This window comes from Camellia sinensis, chromosome 9, assembly GCF_055761805.1.
Source record: "Camellia sinensis isolate YWXY chromosome 9, ASM5576180v1, whole genome shotgun sequence".
Lineage (NCBI taxonomy): Eukaryota > Viridiplantae > Streptophyta > Magnoliopsida > Ericales > Theaceae > Camellia > Camellia sinensis.
This window is the reverse complement of record NC_138969.1, coordinates 89,107,645-89,127,445: the sequence shown is the minus strand read 5'-3', so window position 1 is coordinate 89,127,445 and position 19,801 is coordinate 89,107,645.

Genomic DNA, 19,801 nt, shown 5'->3' with positions numbered 1-19,801 from the left:
ATTTCGAAACACAGGAAATGTGCCTGACTCTTGAAGAATTTCGGGCATTGATGGAAACCTGACACGATGAGGAAATCATGCCTCAACCACGTTTTGGCCACGCCCAAGCTTTGGGACGAATATGTGGGCTTACTTTGTATGAAGCTCGATCTTTGGCCTATGACGAAGAGCTAGACATACCCAGCTTGATTCATCGATTTTCTGACATCGGTGACAGAGAAGACCTTCTTTGGTGAGATTTTCAGCAACATGCCTTCTGCTTATGTATGCTCGTGCATTTCCTCCTTGCCGCTAGTTACGGTGGAACCAATATTCGGTTGATTGAAGTGGCCCAATATCTAAAAGGAGGTAAGGGTTGTATCCGTTTGGCACTAACCGAGACCCTGATGGGCTTAGATGCTTTTCATCAGTAAGAGACCACCAGGTCTACTACTTCTTCAGGTATTGTTTCCCACCCTTTCTTATACATGCCTCACATATCGCTCGGCACACATGCTCTATTTTCTCTCAAAGCCCTTTTCTTTACTTTTCTCTCCACACACATCTCTGTATTCTTTAATCTCTCTTATTTTTCATCCCTTCCCAAGTATGACTCATGGATAATCTGAAGGTGGTGGACTCTCACCCCGAGTATTCAGCTCGAGCTTATTTCTTCTACCAACGACTAGTGAACTTTCCCAATTGGGGATGGCGGTGCAGTTAGATATGTAGCAGGTCTGCAGCTAACATAGCTTGGCGTTGCCCCTGGCTCAATCTGACTGAGATAAGTTACAGCATGACTCGGTAGCCTGGCATACAGTTGAAAGGCCTCACACACTACGCGTTTTACTTTCCCTTCCGATTCAGACACCAACTTGGACATGATCAAACCTACCTAGAGAAGGGGGTAGAATACTCGACTTCATTCCCAATTCGTAGAACACCTGGCTAGGTACCTCACTGCTTGGAGGACGAGAGAGCTTCTAGCCCCGACCCCTAGTTTTAGTTATGCCCTTTCTGGAAAGTGCTTGGCTTGGCTAGAGGATGAGACATAAATCGGGCCAACTTTGGCAACAGAAGCTTACGCAAGCATAAGCATAGGACGCAGGAGCACCTGACTCACCTATGCCCCAAGTTTATTGCTTTAACCTTTCATTTCAAGTTTTATGATGTAAGAGCAACTTTAATTTGTATCAAAGAGTTGGAGAACTTTATGTTGAAATCAATGGAATTAAAGTTGTGAGCACTAAAATTTTTCCTTTTGGTCCAAAAATGGTCTAAGTTGTGAAAGGTAAAATTTTGAACAAAATCAACTTTTATTAAAACTTTCCAAAACCATTTTTGAAAATGATCACAACCTGACACGCACAAAATCGATCCTCAAGATGTACAACCCCAAATCGACAAGTCATAACTGTCCTTGATTGAATACCACTACTGCTCTGCATTGTAACCCACTCTTGTTCCCAGAAAGGAGATCACAACCAAACTAACAGATAATGAACAGAGAAGACCTGATTAGAAAAATATATAGGACAGTTGAGTTGGAGATGGTTATGGTTGCACTTCAAGATGAAGTTGCCTACGTATCCCAAAGATGGGAATCAGGCCTTACATAGTTCAGTTCAGGTTCACTCGAGTATTAACTCTCTCCTTTTGGGCTCCAACTTTTGCCAAAGTTGCCCTTTTGAGTTTTCAACCTTGCGAGCTTAGTTTTTCTTTATTTGTAATTTTTATTGCTCTAACTTTTGCCTAGGTCACCCTTTCGGGTTTTCAGCCTAGCGAGCCTCTCAAGGGTAGTATTTCTTCAACTTGTCTGTATTGATCGGCTATGAAAATTCCAGGCCATCTATTTCCATGAGGACAACCGCGCCTCTTGACCAGATAGCTTTAATGATGTAAGGACTAGTCTAATTGGGTTTGAACTTGCCCCTAAGGTCATGGATGGGAACTCGGTTGTCTTTCAGTACCATGTCTTCCTCCTTGAGATTCTGGGACTTAACTTTCTTATTAAAAGCCTTGGCAATTCTACGTTGGTAGACCTAAACATGATACAATGCCTTCAGTCTTCTCTCATCAAACAACATTAACTCCTTAAATCTGCTCTGTTGTCAGTCTGCCTCCGCTATCTAACACTCAGCCATAACTCGTGGGAACGGGACTTCAATTTCAACTGGCAAAATGGCTTTCATCCCATAGACGAGAGAATAGGGGGGCTGCCCCTGTAGATATCCGGATCGAAGTTCTTTAGCCCCAAAGTGCGAATGGCAATTTATCTGGCCAGTACCTGTAGGTGTCAACCATCATCTGCAAGATGTTCTTGATACTCTTATTGGCAACTTCAACAGCTCCAATTGTTTGTGGCTTGTATGTAGATGACTTAAGAAAAGCCACATTGTACTTGTCCAACAAGTCTATCACCTCTTTCTTAAAGTGGGAGTCGTTATCTGATATGATCTCATTTGGAACTTCATAACGATAGATGATATTGTTTCTGATAAATTTGGCCACATGCGATGCCTTCAACATTGCATAGGATTGAGCTTCCACCTACTTTGTAAGGTAATCAATTGGCACCAAGATATATTAATGCCTATTCGACTCTTTTGGCAAGACTGCACCGATAACGTCAATTCCCCAGACTGAGAAAGGCCATGGTGAAGTCATGTTTTAAAGCTTTGAGGACAGAATGTTCATGCGACTGGCATGAATTTGACATTTGTGGCCTCACCGCACAAAACCAATACAATCCTCCTCATGGTGGACCGGTATTAACCTTGCCTGAGAATCTTCCGGGCTAGAATCACCCTATTCATATGCACCCCACATTCTCCGCCGTGGATAGCTTCTATAAGGCGCTTTAATTCCTCTCCCTCCACACATAACGTATGCATTCCCAAATGACCGTTTTTATACAACTTACCTCCGCAGATGATAAATTGCACAGCTATCCACTGTATTCCTCGTTTGTCCTTGGCATTTGCCCCTGATGGATACGCCTCCTTTTCCAAAAAGTTACAAATATCGTAATACCAGGGGTTTTTGTGTTGCACTTCATCTTTTGCAGCAATAGTTTCATAGGATGGCATGTATTTTTGTTCGATGATAATCGGACGCATCCAGACTCCAAGTGGAATGTCTACCACAGAAGATAGAGTTGCTAAAGCATTAGCGAACCTATTGTTCTCTCTTAATAGATGCGTGAATGTCAGCTTTTCAAACGTAGGAATCAGAGCTTCTAAGGTCTAATGGTAAACCTTTATTTTCTCTTCTTTGACTTTCTAGTCTCCGTTTCCTTGAGAAATAACTCATTTCAAATTCCTAATGACATCCAATCTTATTGCCCCTATTTCCAGGGAGGCTTCTAAACTAGTAATACATGCTTCATATTCTGCTTCATTGTTGGACACCTTAAATCAGAGTTTGAAGGCTAAAGGTATATGGGAGTCATCGGGTTCTATCAGTAACACACCTATCCCATAAACATACTGATTGGACGCTCCGTCAAAGTACATCATCCAAGTTTTCTCTTCAACTTGCAGAATGTCTTCATCTAGGAACAAGTATTCCATTAGCTCATCTCCTTCTAGAAGGTGGTCTACCAGGAACTCCGCTACAACTCTTCCTTTCGCCAACTTGTGAGTGACACATTTGAGATCAAATTCAGAGAGAAGGAGCAACCAACGAGCCAGCCTACACGTAGGCGTCGGTTTCTCAAAGAGATATTTGATGAGAGCTAATCTCGAAACCAGGATTATAGAGTGAGCTAACAAGTAGTCCCTTAACTTCCTGGTAGCCTATACCAAGGCTAGGCAAGCTTTCTCCAACGCAGTATAGCGAATCTCACAATCTAGTATTTTCATTCTCAAGTAGTAAATGGCTTTCTCCACCATGTCTTCAGATTCCTGAGTGAGCATGCATCCCATGGTCGTGTTTGTTATTGACAAGTGCAGAATCAAAGGTTTTCCCAACTCCGATGGCAACAACACAGGCGGATTCTGGAGGTACCGCTTAACCTGCTCAAAGGCAAACTGACATTGATTGTCCCTTCAAAATTTCTTCCCTTTCTTCAGGAGACCAAATAGTGGTTCACAAGTCAAGGTTAATTTTGAAATAAATCGTCTTATGAATTGTACTTTACCCAGAAAGCCTCGCACCTCCTTAGCAGTCCTTAGTGGTCGCATTTTTGGGATGGCCTTGATTTTGGAAGGATATATTTCAATGCCCCTCTATGTGATTAGAAAGCCCAACATTTTTCTTGCCGTTGCACCAAAGGTGCATTTTTGCAAGTTTAACCTCAATATGTATTTCCTGATTCATTGAAAGAATTTCTCCAAGGCGGTGTAATGGCCCTCTTGTTCTTCGGAATTGACAATTATGTCGTCCACGTACCCCTCAACCTCCTTGTGGATCATGTCATTTAGAATGGTGGTCGTAACCCTCTGGTAGGTAGCTCCAATGTTTTTCAAACCAAACAAAATAACTTGGTTGTAGTAGGTACCCCATAGCGTAGTGAATGTGGTTTTCTCTCTATCCTTGGGCGCCATCAGAATCTGGTTGTACCTAGAAAACCCATCCATAAATTATTGCAATGCATGGCCTGCAGTGAAGTCCACTAACTTATCAATGTGCGGCAGAGGAAAGTCATCCTTCGGTATGGCTAGGTTCAAGTCCTGGAAGTCTACCCACACTTGGATTCTACCATCCTTCTTTGGCACTGGGGCGATGTTGGCCAAGTCGGGTACTCGGATACTAACAAGAAACCTACCTCGATCTCCTTGGTGACCTCTTCCTTGATTTTTAGTGCCCAATTCGGACGAATTCTACGAAGCTTCTACTTATCTGGTCGGGCCTTGGGGTCAAGAGGGATCTAATGCTGTACAATCTCAGGATCGATTTTGGGCATATCTTTATAAGACCATGCGAAAACATCTTTGAAATCTTTTAACAAAATGATTAAATGCTCGAGCTCCTCCAAAGACAACGTGGACCTGATCTGGACCAGGCGCGGACCTTCTCAGTACCCACATTAATGACAATGATTTCATCAGCACAAGGATTAGCAAACCTCTCCTCTTTTTGATTAATCAAGTTTTTCAAAGTCAGGGGAATTTCTTCCCCTTCGTTTTCATTAAAATTCTGAAAATCTTGGTCAATACAATAAACCAACGGCATAGAAAAATACACAGAATCTGCGAAGTTTTCGTTCGAAAGGTCCAGATCTTTGGTTACAGACTAAAAAAAAATGCTGAATGAAGACCTAGACAGGACTTTGGTATCTGGGTTACCACCCTTAGAAATACCAGACTCGGATTCAGAAAAACTTGAATCTGATCCCGATCCCATAGACTCAGTGGAATCAGATCTAGCTCATCACCCAATTCAGAAATGGATAGATAGCCTTCCTCCTGCTGCCAGATAAGAGATGGTGCCCCTGATGCATCCAAAATGCCACTGGTTAGGTTCACACCTGGTTCTTCCCCGATCATGGCGACAGTAAGGTTATCTCCCCAAGTTCTTGAGGTCAATCGCAGGATCTATCAGGAGTCTAGCCAGTGCTATCCCTACTCCAAGTTTGCTACCATCTAAGTCATCTTTTTTGCCCTGTTCAGCTTTGATGCTTGGTTTAGCCCTTTTCCTCATCATCACTGTCTTGCAGCTGCAGATCAAAGAAGATCTCGAACTCAGGGACATGCTGCTTCGAAGAATTCACCCAAGGCTCGGGAAAGCTGCAAAAAGGGAAGTCTTTTCCCTCCCGAACAAAGCGGTCATTCAGTGTCCCTCGGATTGGCCTATGGATGAGCTTATAGTGTTTCCCGACTTGCTTAGCCTTAGCTCTGCCTCTCATTTCATTTTTTTTCCTTATCCAGTCCGCTTTGGTTAGCACATAGTCCAGCCCAAAGGCATGTGGGTTGTGTGGCACATCTGTCAGTGTAGCAACACCTTTCCAACCACTTCTTTTGAGCCCTATTCCAGGAACGTGTTGCAATTTATCCATGAAATAAATGGATTGGGCGCTGACGTACAAGCCTTCGTTTGCAGCCAGAATGGTCTGCACTACCCGGGCTTCAGCTAGAGTGAATCCCGAGAGGAATACATCCTCCTCGCCATGGTTGATCTCTAGCACTGCTGTAGTTACCTCTGGCGGTGGATGGAGGATGAAGTCCCAAAAACAATCGCCACTCCTTCCCTATGAGGGTACTTCAACATCTGATGGAGAGTGAAGGAGATGACCCTTACATGATGCAACCAGGGCCTCCCTAACAGCAAATTGAAGGTAGCCAGCACATCTAAGATATGAAACTCAACCTCTTGCTTAGCTAGGCTCACATGGACTCTGACTTACACTGTGCCCATGACCTCTCTGCTTGTGTTATCATATGCCCAAATTACTTGGGATGTGGGAACAAAGTCCACTGGTTTAAGGCCAATTGCATAGGCAGTGTGAGAAGGACAAACATTGATGGCCGAACCAGTATCTACCAACGCCACCGGCACCCATTTCTCCCTGCATTCCATAGATATGTACAATGGTTTGTTGTGAGCAGAGCCTTCCGATGGCAGCTCTTTGTCGGAGAAGGTAAGTGTTGGCCTAGCACCGCTTGGAAAGACCAATCCTACTAGCTGTTCAGGCATGGTCTCAATGGATAAATTTAGCCTTGTCCATTGCCGACAACACTGCTTTTCGGTGTCCCCAGGAGGCCATGAGAAGACCCCAGAATGAGATGTTAGCTTGGATTTTCTTGAGTTGTTTCAATACTGCCTCTTCTAGTTGTTTCTCTTTCTATTTCTCGGCCTCTCTGTCTTTTCCAGACGCCTCTGCTTGATCCAAGTGCGACGACTTGAAATACCGCCCACTTCTTGTCAGATGGTCTACTTCCTCAGCATACCACATATTGTCCGGAAGGCACTCACCCCAGTCTTCGTCGGTGTGGACCAGGTGCAGATTGTCATCATCCCACTATTCGCCCACAGTGGCCGACAAACAGTTGTCTGACTTTGCTTGTATCACCTTCACATCATAAGTTCCCCCCACAAGGTGTTGTGAAATTACAATTTCCTGACCGTCTTCAACCCTTTCTCGTTCAAACTGCCATAGTGTAGCTTCTTGTTCAGCATCCACATTATTCACAGCGCCCACTTTCTGGGCTGGGTTTTCCACACCAGCACTCTCCAGCAGCTTTCCTTTCTCATCAGCCTTTCTGGCTACTACAGGGATCTTTGCTTCTTTTCCCTCTGGTTTCATTCCAATTTTTCTTCCTTGTCTGGCTCATCACTTAGCCATCCAGTGTTGTCCGTTGAACCATTCAGGTCAAACCACCCAATCTACACATCTCCCTGACCCTGCTCATCAAAGAGCTATAGTTTGTTCAAATCCTCCTCGAGTTTTGCCAAATCATCCAACCCCTAGCTTGGGCCATCTTCCTTGACCACATTGATGTCTACCAAGGTTGGCAGCCCCAATTCATGATTGTTTTGACCAGTTGACACAATATAGCAACTTGAATCATACACCCTATCAGGTAAGGTCTCAGAACATTCGGCAACAGACTAGTACCTTTCTCCAAGGTTGACTCTCCTTCCACTATAAGTCCTATCACCACAGGCTTGGGTTAAGGGTTGGACGTGTCCATCATGCACAAATCTGCACTTTTCAAAATGAACAACCTCAATTTTGGTAGGCGGGAGGGAGTAATATATATGCTAGGGCCATAAGGGGTGGCCAATGTATGGATCAGGTTGAGATTTTGAGGGGGGGGACTTGGTTATGGGCTAGGAGTGGATTTGTGGTCATGTTTGGTTTCTAAGGTCGAGCGATCACCTTGTTGTCAATGAGATCCTGAATCTCATGACACAATCCGAAGGAGTGCTTGATGTCATGACCATGCTGTTGGTGAAACGCGTAGTCTTTTGTGGGGTTGTGTTTGGGTAGAAGATGATCAGGCAATAGGTGGGGTTCTAAGGGTTTGAGGTGCCCTTTTTTGACTAGTACCTTCATATATTGAGAGAGAGTCATGTACAGTTGGTTGAAAGTTCTCTGGGATCGGGTAGGGTTGGATGGTGTTTGTGAGCTTGTGTTGGCAAAGGGGTCAGCAGTCTTGGTTGTGGTGACAACACTTACATCTGACTATATCACAGTTGTGCTACCACTGGCAACATTGGAACAGTAAACAAACGGCCTTTTTGCTGGCTCCTTCTCATCTCTAATAAACCCTTGCTTCATGGCGTCTTTGATTTGCACTCCCATTTCATTTAGCTATGTCAATGTGAATAGAGGTATCATTTTTTGAAGCAGCTTCCTCTATAGATTCCGAATGACCATCCTGATCTAGTCCGTCTCAGAAGGCCTCGTGGTCATCATCGAGGCTTTAGCTCTCCACTTTGTCACAAATTTAGAGAAGCCCTCCTTCAGTTTTTGGCATGTTGCCTCGAGATCACGAGTTTTGACCTCAATTTGAGTATTGTACAAATACTACACAATGAAGGCCTCGGCCATCTCCTCCTAATTCTGTTTGACAGAGTCTTCTAACTTAGCATACCATATGACCGCTATACCTGACATGGTATGGCCAAAGGGAGACAACTTCTGTAATCTAGTCAGGCCCATTAGTCATAAGATGTCTGAAAATAGCCATAGGTGAACCATCGGCTCTACGGAACCGTCAAAATGGTCAATGTGCAGCATTTTACACCGATCTGGTAATGTCACTGCAGAATCATTATATCCGTCCTCCATGTCCAGGATGGAGTTAACCCCTTATGCTCTCTTTTCTAGTTTATTGACCTTGAGTACAGTAGGGTCAACCTCAAACTCAAACAGAGCCTTAGTCTGATAAACAGGTGCTTTGGAGGCTTGTGTTGGGATTGGCTCTGCTGGATTGCCCGGTTTTTTTTTGAACATTGGCAGTATAAGTGGTGGCTTCGGGTACTGGGATACCTGTGGTAGGTGTATGGAATGCAGAGGCTGTAGCCAGCTGTTGATGCTATTATTGTAGCCTGGTTATAACCTCGGCTTGACGGGCCATGACCTCGGCCTGGCGGGCCATATCTTGCTGTAGGGTTTCAACTATCTGCTATAGATGATGTATTAATTCTTCTATACTGACTGGGGATATTGTGTCATTGGAATGGGCAAGTGATCTCATGCTGGGTTACAAGTAAATGATTGTCCCTGAACCAGACTGAACACAGGTGAGCTGAGAGTTGACTCCTGCAAAAACTGAACCAGTGAACTATGTCTGATTCTCCTCTGTCTTGTAACCGGTGGGAGTGAGATAAACACGGGTTGTCCCCGAACAAGATCCCCAGCTTTGCAAAATCTTCTGACTAGGGTCCAGAGTACTTGGGGGATATCTGAACTTTCTGAAGCTATGGTTTTAGACTACCTAGAAAAAAAAAAAATAAAGCAAAAGAAAATCAGTAATTAGAAACTGCACAGGACCTCAGCTAAGACGTTTATTAACACAGACATGATCGAAACTGTAGGACTGTACTCGACACTGAATTCTGCCCCCCAAAACAGATACCAAATTTGCAACTGCTATGCACATTCCTGTACAGTTTCACTGTAAGCACATACTAGTTAAGAGAGAGCGAAAACACCCCTATGGTGGGGCAGGGTTACCTTATCCTAGTTTTGTCAGGAATAAGGGTTTCACTAGTCAATCAAGCAGTTGTTACACAATCCTGTATTTTGGGTGAGCATCATGTCCTAGTTTGGATCAGTCACTAAGGCTTTACTATATGTAGCTAGGCCAAATGGTCAAAGAGGGTACCTCAGCAAGACTACCTAATATACCTTTCACACCTAACACTAAAAAGTGAAAGGAGGATCAAACGGTACAGTAGTAGTCCAGATCCGAGGGTTGTATTCCTATCATGGCAGAGCCCAAGACCGGTCAGCCTTTTAGCAAGATTTTGGGCAAGCCACCAGCAAACCATGCGGGAATAGCAGATGGCAAACACAGTGACTTAAACGCACCAATGCAAATGCAAATACAAAGAAACATATAAGTGTAGATAAAATTTCACATCATGAAGTTTGAGTCAAGTTCTCTAAATTTCCCACCAGAGTCTCCAGAAATTGTAGCTCGACTTGTCGTGCTCCTTTTGGAAGACAATAAGCCCTACAATATTGGACTTCCGCAGTTATAAATCTAATTTCGCAAGTTCAATGTGAAATAGGTAAACACCAAAGAGTCCAAATCTAGCAAATCTTTTGGAAAATCAATTTTGAATCAAAATGCCAAAAATGGACTACTTTGCTAAATATAGAGTCGCCACCTAAATATTTTTGGAAAATTTATGAAACCCATGACTCGTGCCAAAGGCCATGTGTCCATCCTCACCAAGATTGTCTCGGCTTAGGAACTTGGGTACGAGAGGGGAAGGTCATGAATTTAGCACCCCCTTGCCTGATCAAAGATCGGCCTCTACTAATCATCATGTGAATCTTATTTACATTATATGTTCTTGTTCTGATTTATTAGACTAACTTACTATGTGATGCGCACACAAGTATAGACTATTTTTCCAAAATTGGAACATTTGATTTCATGTTTGTTTTGAAAATTGTTTGGAATATGTACCACTTGAAAAAGTGACCGCATATGTACATCACTCAAATTATTCCAATTTAAGCAATTAGCCTTTATCCACAGGCATTCAAACAGTTTATCACTTAAGCACTTAGCCTCATCGTATCATGCTTGATATGACATGGAAACAATCACACACATGCAACACGCTAAAGCAGATAAAAGCTCACCTAGTAATCCAAGCAAAAAAAGATGACAAAGTTAGAATAATGCATGATCCTAGCTATGCAATATGACTAATGAAATGCATGTGATATGCAATTACTAGGCTCGGCTACTAATATGACATATGAATCAATTTGATAGCATACGGTCTAAGCACATATTCAAAGAAGTATTTAACGACAATGCTTGTTACAACGATGCTTCGAGCTCAATGCATACAAGACAATGGATGCAAGGCATGAGAGATGCTAAACAAAACATGATACCCTAAACTAACCATCATAACTAGTTAAATAAAAGGGAGAAAGACTTGGGGTTGGAAGACATGCACATTATTACAACTGTGCCCTCATGCAGGAGAGTCCTATTAAACTAACTAGCTAAGCTAATTAACTAGCTATTACAAAAATGAATTAATTAATTATTACAAACCAAATAAACTAACTATGATAGCTAGTTCTTACAAAACCAAGTAATTAATTAACTATTCTACGGGACTAACTAATTAATTACACTGATTAATTAATTACAAATTAGAATTAACTAATTAATTACAACATGAATACAACATGAAAGAAGTAATTAAGTTAACTAATTAGCCTCGGGAAGCGAGGAATGCTCATGCATGCGCGGATTTCCACGTGAAAAGCCTACTGTTATGTTGCCAGAATGCCTCTGTTGCACAGTTAGAATATCTTTTCACCTCAGCCTCTACTCTGTTCTGTTCTAAAAAGTTGTTACTCAATTTGACAAAAGTGGTCGGCAGGCCAGAAGTAGTGGCCAGCCAGCCGCAAATGGTAGCCTGCCATGCAACAAAAGTGGCCTGTCGGCCAGAAAAAGTGGCCTGCTGACCACTAAAGCCTGGTTTCTCCTGTTGCAACAAAAAGCATACAGAGCACAAACAGAGTATTCTTAAGGTATGTTTGTGCACCTTACCCGTCCTTGTCATCGAACGGCTCAAAGGAGTAGCAAGCTCAATTCACAACCCATCTATTGATGCAATTTCATTGCATGATGGCCTATGAACCAATGTGTACAATTTCAATAAATGCACAATAAAAGACTCTCAAACCTTCTCCCTATCATGAATTGATCAAGGGAAGTGGTTGACATTGACTCTTGAATCGTTTACATCACCAACAAGTATGAAACAACTCAAGACTCAATGGATTCAATTAACATCCGATTGAATACCAAATTGCTTATTATCTTGCATGAGTTTTAGTCCCAATTTTATTACTCCATTTTAAGTACCAATCATTCCTTAACCAATTGAGTCCAAAAGTGAGCTTTAAGTCCTCTATTGGAAAGGAGTACCAAACCAAGTGTTATTTTAGGCATGAAAGAAGTGTCATGCCGTTGGTAATGAACCCCCTAAAGGGATTATACCATTAAGCGCAAGACCTTAATCTCAAGCTTAAACAAGCAATTCAAAGCAAAGAAAAATCCAAGAAAGGAGGGAGGTTGCAGAGGTGATTAAAGATGAAAACAAGTATGGAAAGCTTGAAATAAACACTATCAACTAAAATAGGTTGGTGGCTAAGCCCTAAACCACCAAGCCTATGAGGACCAGTACACTACAAGCATGCTATACAAAGCTCAAATGCAATGAACAACCAAAAACAGTCCTAAAACATGCTAGAATTATGACAAAAATAGCTAAAATGATAAGCTACAACATGGAACAAGTTATGCTAGTAAACAAGCATAAGGAGGGGAGGCTACCCCCTCCATTTTTGGGACTTTAAAACATGGTTTTAGCCATTGAAAAACCTCTAAGATTCAGTATTAAAAAGCTAAAAAAAAGTTGACAAAAAGGTGCGAAACACAAGGGCAAAGGCTTGAGAAGTGAGGTGCAAAAAAGGGTAATCCACCCCTCCACCCCTAATGGCCTTAAACTACAAGTTTCAGCCCAAAAGTACAGAGTATAAACATCCCAAAAAAAGTCTAAAAACAGTAGGCAAAATAGCAAATAAAGCAAAGAAATAAGCCAAGCCTTATACCTCTTGAAGAGGAGAACCCTTTCTAATTGACAAACCAACACTTACACACCCTCAAGAGCTCAAAGTAAGCTCAAAAGAACCTCAGTTCAGATACCACAAGGTTTGGTTTAGAGTGTATAGAGAGATAATTTTGCTCCAAATTTTCCAACTCTAAAAAATGGAAGAGGAGGTCTTCTATATATAGAAGAAATGAAACTTCCTCAAAAATATCCTTATATACACATGTAGACAGGTGCATGCATATGTGAAAAGAGCTAGCACAGCTGGCCAAAATATCTGGAGAAACACACAAGTGGCCGGCAGGCCACTAATGTTGGCCGGCAAGCCACACAAATGGTCGGCAACCCACAAGGTTTTTAGGCTTGAAAAACCATGTTTTTAGTCCAAAATAAGGCAAAAAGGTATATAGGTTTTAAAGGCTCAAAGCTGTGGTATTCGGTTGAGGACTTCGAGCACTTGACATATACAAATTCATCATTAGGTGCGCAAGCGGTGGCGCCCAAGTCATGAGGGCGGCCAAGAATGGGGTGTCTACAGAACTGATCTAAGAACTCATGAAAGACTCAATTTATCAAGTCCATAAATGAAGCCAATGCATTGGTTAGCCCAAAAGGCATTACTAAGAACTCGTAATGGCCATACGATGTATGAAATGTTATTTTCTAAATATCCTCCTCCTTCGCTCTTAACTAGTGATACCCCAATCTCAAATCTATCTTCCAAAAATAACAAGATCCCTTCAACTGATCAAATAGATTATCTATTCTTAGCAGTAGGTATTTGTTCTCAATAGTTACCTCGTTCAACTTACGGTAATCAATACACAACTGCAATGTGTCATCCTTCTTCTTTGCAACGAGAGCTGGTACTCCCCAAAGCGAGGTGCTAGGGTAAATGAAGCCCTTATCTAATAAGTCCTACAGTTGCACATTTAACTCACACAACTCGACTCATGCAAACCTATAAGGTGCCATGGAAATCGAAGCTGTGTTTGGCGCAAAATTGATAGAGAACTTAATCTCCCTATGTAGTGGTAAGTAGGTAAGATCCTCCAGAAAGACATTTGGATACTCTCGAACTACTTTCTGCTAGTCACCCTGAACCATACTACCCTTAACAGCTACTGAGATGGAAAACAATGAAGCTCAACTATCCTCGACCCTTAAAGTCATACAATGAAGGAATAGAACTATCATCTCGGTCACACAAAAAGTAAAAACACTCTCGTGATGGTGTACACACTAACACCCTCCTATAATGGCAATCTATCGAAGCCTGAAAATAAGTCAACCAATCTATACCCAGAATTACATCAAAAGCATACATATCAAGAACAACAAAATCAAAAGAGAGTCGACGATCTGCAACCACAATCTCACAAGAGTGGCATACTTGACCCAATGCCACTCTACACATAATAGGTGTCTCAACAAGTAGAGAAGACTCTAATTGATCAAATTTCAATCCCAAAAAGATGCAAAAGAATATGAAATGAATGAATGAGATGCACCCGTATCAATCAACATATTGGCTAAGCAATCGAATAACATAAAGTTACCTCTTGCCATAGGAGGTACTGCTCTGGCATGGTAACAGCACACCCAAGCCCTAGAGGCCTCTGATCAACTTGCTTAGTCCTCGGAGCATATGCCTGAAGAACTGACTGAGCTGAAGTGGCTTCTTGATTGGTCGTCGAGGCCTGAGCTAACTATGTTGTCTAATGGTTCTAAGTTTGCCTTCTTCCAGACGTACTATATGTGCCACCCAACTGAGGGTAAAACCTCCTTAGATGCCCAGATTGCCCACACTGATAACAAGTAGGTGGTTACCCTCTCCCTTGGTTCTAGCTCTGAGAATGAGTCGAAGACTGTGCTAGTTGTTGCCCTCCTTCCCTCTGCGGGCATGCTAGAGACTTGTGGCCTAACTGACCATAGTTGAAGCACATGAAACCATCTTGGTTGCCTTTTCCCAAACTAAAACTCGACACGAGAAAGGTGGATCTAGACTACAAAGCTTGGGACTATTGCGAGGTAGAATCCCTCTTCCTTTCGTTGTGTCTCGCATACCCTTGAGACTTATGCCCTCTCTGGTTAGAGCCCTCATCCTTTCCTCCTTCGTCTAAATCACCACCTCCAAATGGGCCACCAATTCAACAAGGCGTCCATAGTCCCGAATCATAGACTAGGCCACCTTGAAAAGGAGCCTAGTCCTCAATATTTTCTTGAACTCGATACAACGGCGTTCCTTCGTCGTTATGAGTTTCAGTGCAAACCTCAACAGGCTAGTGAAGGTCACCTCAAACTCGATCACTAGTGTGTTTAACCGCTTGAGTTTCAAAAATTACTCTCTTAATTTCTCCATCGCTATAGGTAGTAGAAGCTTATCCTAGAAGGTATTAACGAAAGCCTCTCAAGTCACCACAATACAGCCCCTCACAAACTTCCACCATTGACCCGCGTCGCCTTTACACTGAATGGCTGCTAAGGTCACCCTCAAACCATCGTCGTCAATGCCAAACATCTTAAATGTCTTCACCATCTGCTTGAGCCACTCATGAACCTTCAGTAGCTTCTTTAGATTGCCCACAAACTTATCTGGATTCAACCCGAAGAACTCCATTTTTAGAAAAAATGGACTTTTCTCTGCAACATGGGCTCGAACTTGATTCTTAGGTCTGAGAACGTTCATGGATTCCCGTAATGCTCCTACCATTTCATGAGCTAAGGCATCCATGGTTTACTGGCCTATTAGCTCAGCCATGTTTGATTGACCAACACCCTCCTCTTGTGCCAGAATTTCATCCAGAATCGGAACTTCCTACCATCTAGCCTTACCACGCCTACCACCGCCACATCCGCATCTTGACATACTAATAAGGTAACACAAAATTTAGTACATTCAGAATGTTCCATAACTAATTCACACATGTCCCAATACAGTGGACAATGCACAATTCACTCTACGTAAGCACCGAATCACATACTCACATGAATTTCATTTCTAGATAACAACCGTTTCGCGACATTGCTAGAGTTCCTATTAGAATTAGTAGTGATCAAGTCCTCTTCTAACAAGACTTTTAGAAATTCATAGACATAATCAATATCTTAGAAACTAAATTCTATACTCACTTCATCACATAAGCATGTTATCACATAGCATACCAGATATACATTTATTACTTATCAAGCGAGACAAACTCATTATGGTAAGAACAACGTCCCATAAGCCCAAAGTATTCACTCCCGATAAGCTCTGATACTAAGTTGTAATGCCCCAAAATTATAACAATAGATAATCTCATAACCCATCAACAGATATACCGATGCTCATCAAATTCAATCATTCATTAAGACAATATTACCTGAACATTCTCTCTATCATTAATTTCTTTAATGTGGAACAAAGATGTCATCACATGAATTAATACATTCATTAGCCCTAAGCTATGAATCTATAGCATGTGACAGATATACATAGAACAAAAGAAGAAAAGAGAAGTTTCTTTCCCTCAAGGCTACATATTTCAAAGACAATACTTGGTTACAACGAAAGTAGGTCAAGCCCAATACAAATAAAAAGCCCAAGGCTTGTACAAAACATATTTTACAACACAAAAGTATATGAGCTTTCAGCTTCAAGATCTTCCAAGCTAAGGTGAGCTAAAGCCCAGTAAAGATTACTTTAATATACTGCATAATGCTTAACAAAGTCATATGGTGATTGCACATTAATGCTATTTAGCAAAACATTACATTTTCCTCTTTCAAAACAATGCAATGCCATGCTTATAAATTAGTTCATAAACTGATGCTTTCAAATCATAAAACAGGGCAGTGGATACACAACGCTGAGAATCTCTAAGTACGTATCTGCTAGTAGGCTATACAAGCACTACCAATGCCATTTTACCAGTACTAATCGGAATGATCGGCACCTAATTGTACGGATTTTCTGGACTTTCACCAAAGACACATAAACCAACATAGATAATACCACAACCACAGCCCCTAACCAGATTCACCAAGGTGTAGCTTGACTTTTTCGTGCCCCCTTTCGGAAAAAAGAATAAGCCCTACAGTATCGGACTCCCACGATTCTGAATCTGATCTCATAAGTGCAATGTGAAATAGATAATTACCAAAGATTCCAAATCCAACAAATGTTTTGGAAAATTGATTTGGAATAAAATTGCCAAAAATAGACTGCTTTGCTAGATATAGAGTCGCCACCTAAGTATTTTTGGAAAATTTGGGAAACCTATGACTCGTGCCAAAGGCCACATATCCGTCATCACCAAGATTGTCTCAGCTCGGGAACTTAGGTACAAGAGGGGAAGGTCATGAATTGAGCACCCCCGCTCACCCGATCAAAGATTGACCTCTACTAATCATGATATGAATCTTATATACATTATACGCTCTTGTTCCAGTTTATTAGGCTAGCATTATTATGTGATGAGCACACACACAAGTACAGACTAACTTACAATAATTGGAACACTTGATTCTTGTTTGTTCTGAAAATTGTTTCAAATATGTGCCACTTGAAAAAGTGATTGCATATAAACATTACTGAAATTATTCCAATTCAAGCAGCTAGCCTTCATCCGTAGGCATTCAAACAGTTATAGCAATTAAACATTTGGCCTCACGGAAAGCATGCTAGACATGGCAACAATCACACTCATGCAATTATGCTAAAGATAATAAAAGCTTACCTAGTACTCCAAGCCAAAAAAGATGATAAAGTTGGAGAGCTGCATGATCCTAACTAGGCAATATGACAAATACAATACATACGATATGCAACTCATAGGCTCGGCTACTAATATGGCATATGAATCGACTTAATAGCATGCGATCTAAGCACCTATTCAAAGAAGTATTTAAAACGACAATGCAGGTTAGAATGATAAACTGAGCCTCGATGCATGCAAAACAAGTGGATGTAAACATGAATTATGCTAAACAAAGCATGATGCCTTAATCTAACAATCATAAGCTAGTCAATAAAAGGGAGAAAGACACAGGGTTGGAAGACATACACATTATTACAACATTGCACCCTCGCACAAGAGGGTCCAAATAAACTATACTAACTAACTAGCTAAAGCAAAGCTAATTAACTAACTATTACAAACCCAAATGAATAACTTAGCTAAGCTACTTGACTAATTATTACAACAAATTAATTAACTAATTGAACTACCTATTTACATGAATACAACATGAAAAGAGTGCTAAGCTAGCTGTTCTAATTACTCCGCCTAAGGAAACAAAGAATACTCATGCATGCACGGATTTTCCACCCAAAAAAGTCATTGTTTCTGCTGCTAGATGCCTCTATTGCACAGTTGAACACTTACACTGTTTTTCACCTCTAGACCAACTATGTTCTGCTTCAAAAGTACACTGCTGGATTTTGCACTGGTGGTCGGCAGAGGGCCTGCCGTACACTGATGATGGCTTGCAGGCCACAAAAGATGGCCTACCGGCCACCAATTGTGGCCTGCCGGCCACTGCTGACTGGATTGTCCTGCTGCAACAGAGAGCAAACAAAGCAGGAACATGGTATTCTCAATGGTTGTTTGCACAACTTACCCCTCCTTATCATCAAACAACTCAAAGGAGTAGTAAACTTGATTCACAAACCATCAATCGATGCAATTTCATTGTATGATGGCTTATGAACCAAGTGTGCAAGTTCAATAACTGCAACAAATAAAGACTCTCAAACCCCCTCCCTATCATGGATTGATCAAGGGAAATGGTCGACAATGAATCTTCAACCGTTTTCATTACTAATGAGTATGAAACAAGTCAAGACTCAAGGGTTCAATTAACGTCCGATTGAACACAAAACCAAATTATTATCTTGCACCTTTTTATTCACCAATTTTATTACTCCATTTTAATTATCTCTCAATTCTTTAATCAATTAAGTCCGAATGTGAATTTAAGTCCTCTATTGGAAAGAGGGCCCAAACCAAGTGTCGCTTTAAGCATGAAAGCGACATCATACCATTGGTAATGAACCACCAAATTGATTAAATCATTAAGCATGACATCCCAGTCTCATGCTTAAACAAACAAATAATTTGAAACCATTTTCAAAGCAAAGAAAAAGCCAAGAAAGGTGGGAGGTTGCAGAGGTGATTAAAGGTGAGAACAAGTAAGAAAAGCACTAAATAAATGCAATCAACTCAAATAAGGTGGTGTCAAAGGCCTAAAACGCCAAACTCATGAGGACAATTACACTACAAGCATGCAATATAAGGCTCAAATGCAACAAACACTTAAAAATAACCTTAAAACAGTCTTAAATAAGTCCTAAAACATACTGGAATTAAGACAAAAATAGCTAGAATAATAAGCTAAAACATTGAGCATGCTAGGCTAGTGAACATGACACAAGGAGAGGAGGCTAACCCCTCTAATTTTGGACTTCAAAAAGTATTTTTAGCCACTGAAAAAACTCTGAAAATCAGTGTTTAAAAGCTCAAAAAAAGATAATGTAAGGGTGGGAAACACGAGGCTAAAGGCCTTAAAAGCAAGGTGTAAAGAAGGATGAGCCACCCCTCAACCTTTATTGGCCTTAAAACCCAAGTTCCGGCCCAAAAATACAGAGTTTTTATAGCCTAAAAATAGTTGGAAAATAGTAAGAAAAAGAGTAAATACAAGAAGTAAAGAGGCAAAGCTTTATATCTCTTGAAGAGGAGATCACTTTCAAGTAATAAAACAAGTCAAACACACCCTCAAGAGCTCAAACAAGGCTCAAAGATACCTCAACTCAAAGGTGGAGAGGTTTGGTTAAGAGTGTATAGGCAAAGGTGAAGAAATTTGCAAGCGAGAGAGAGAATTGTAGAGCGAGAGAGAGAGAAAACAAAAATTTGCTCCAAAATTTTTCTAACCTCTAAAGCAAGAGGGGAGGTCCTTTATATATAGAAAACATGAACCTCCCTCAGAAACATCCATCCATACACGCGGGGGCAGATGCAAGCATCTGTGCAAACAATTGGCACAGCTGTCACAAAATATCTACACAACACATTGG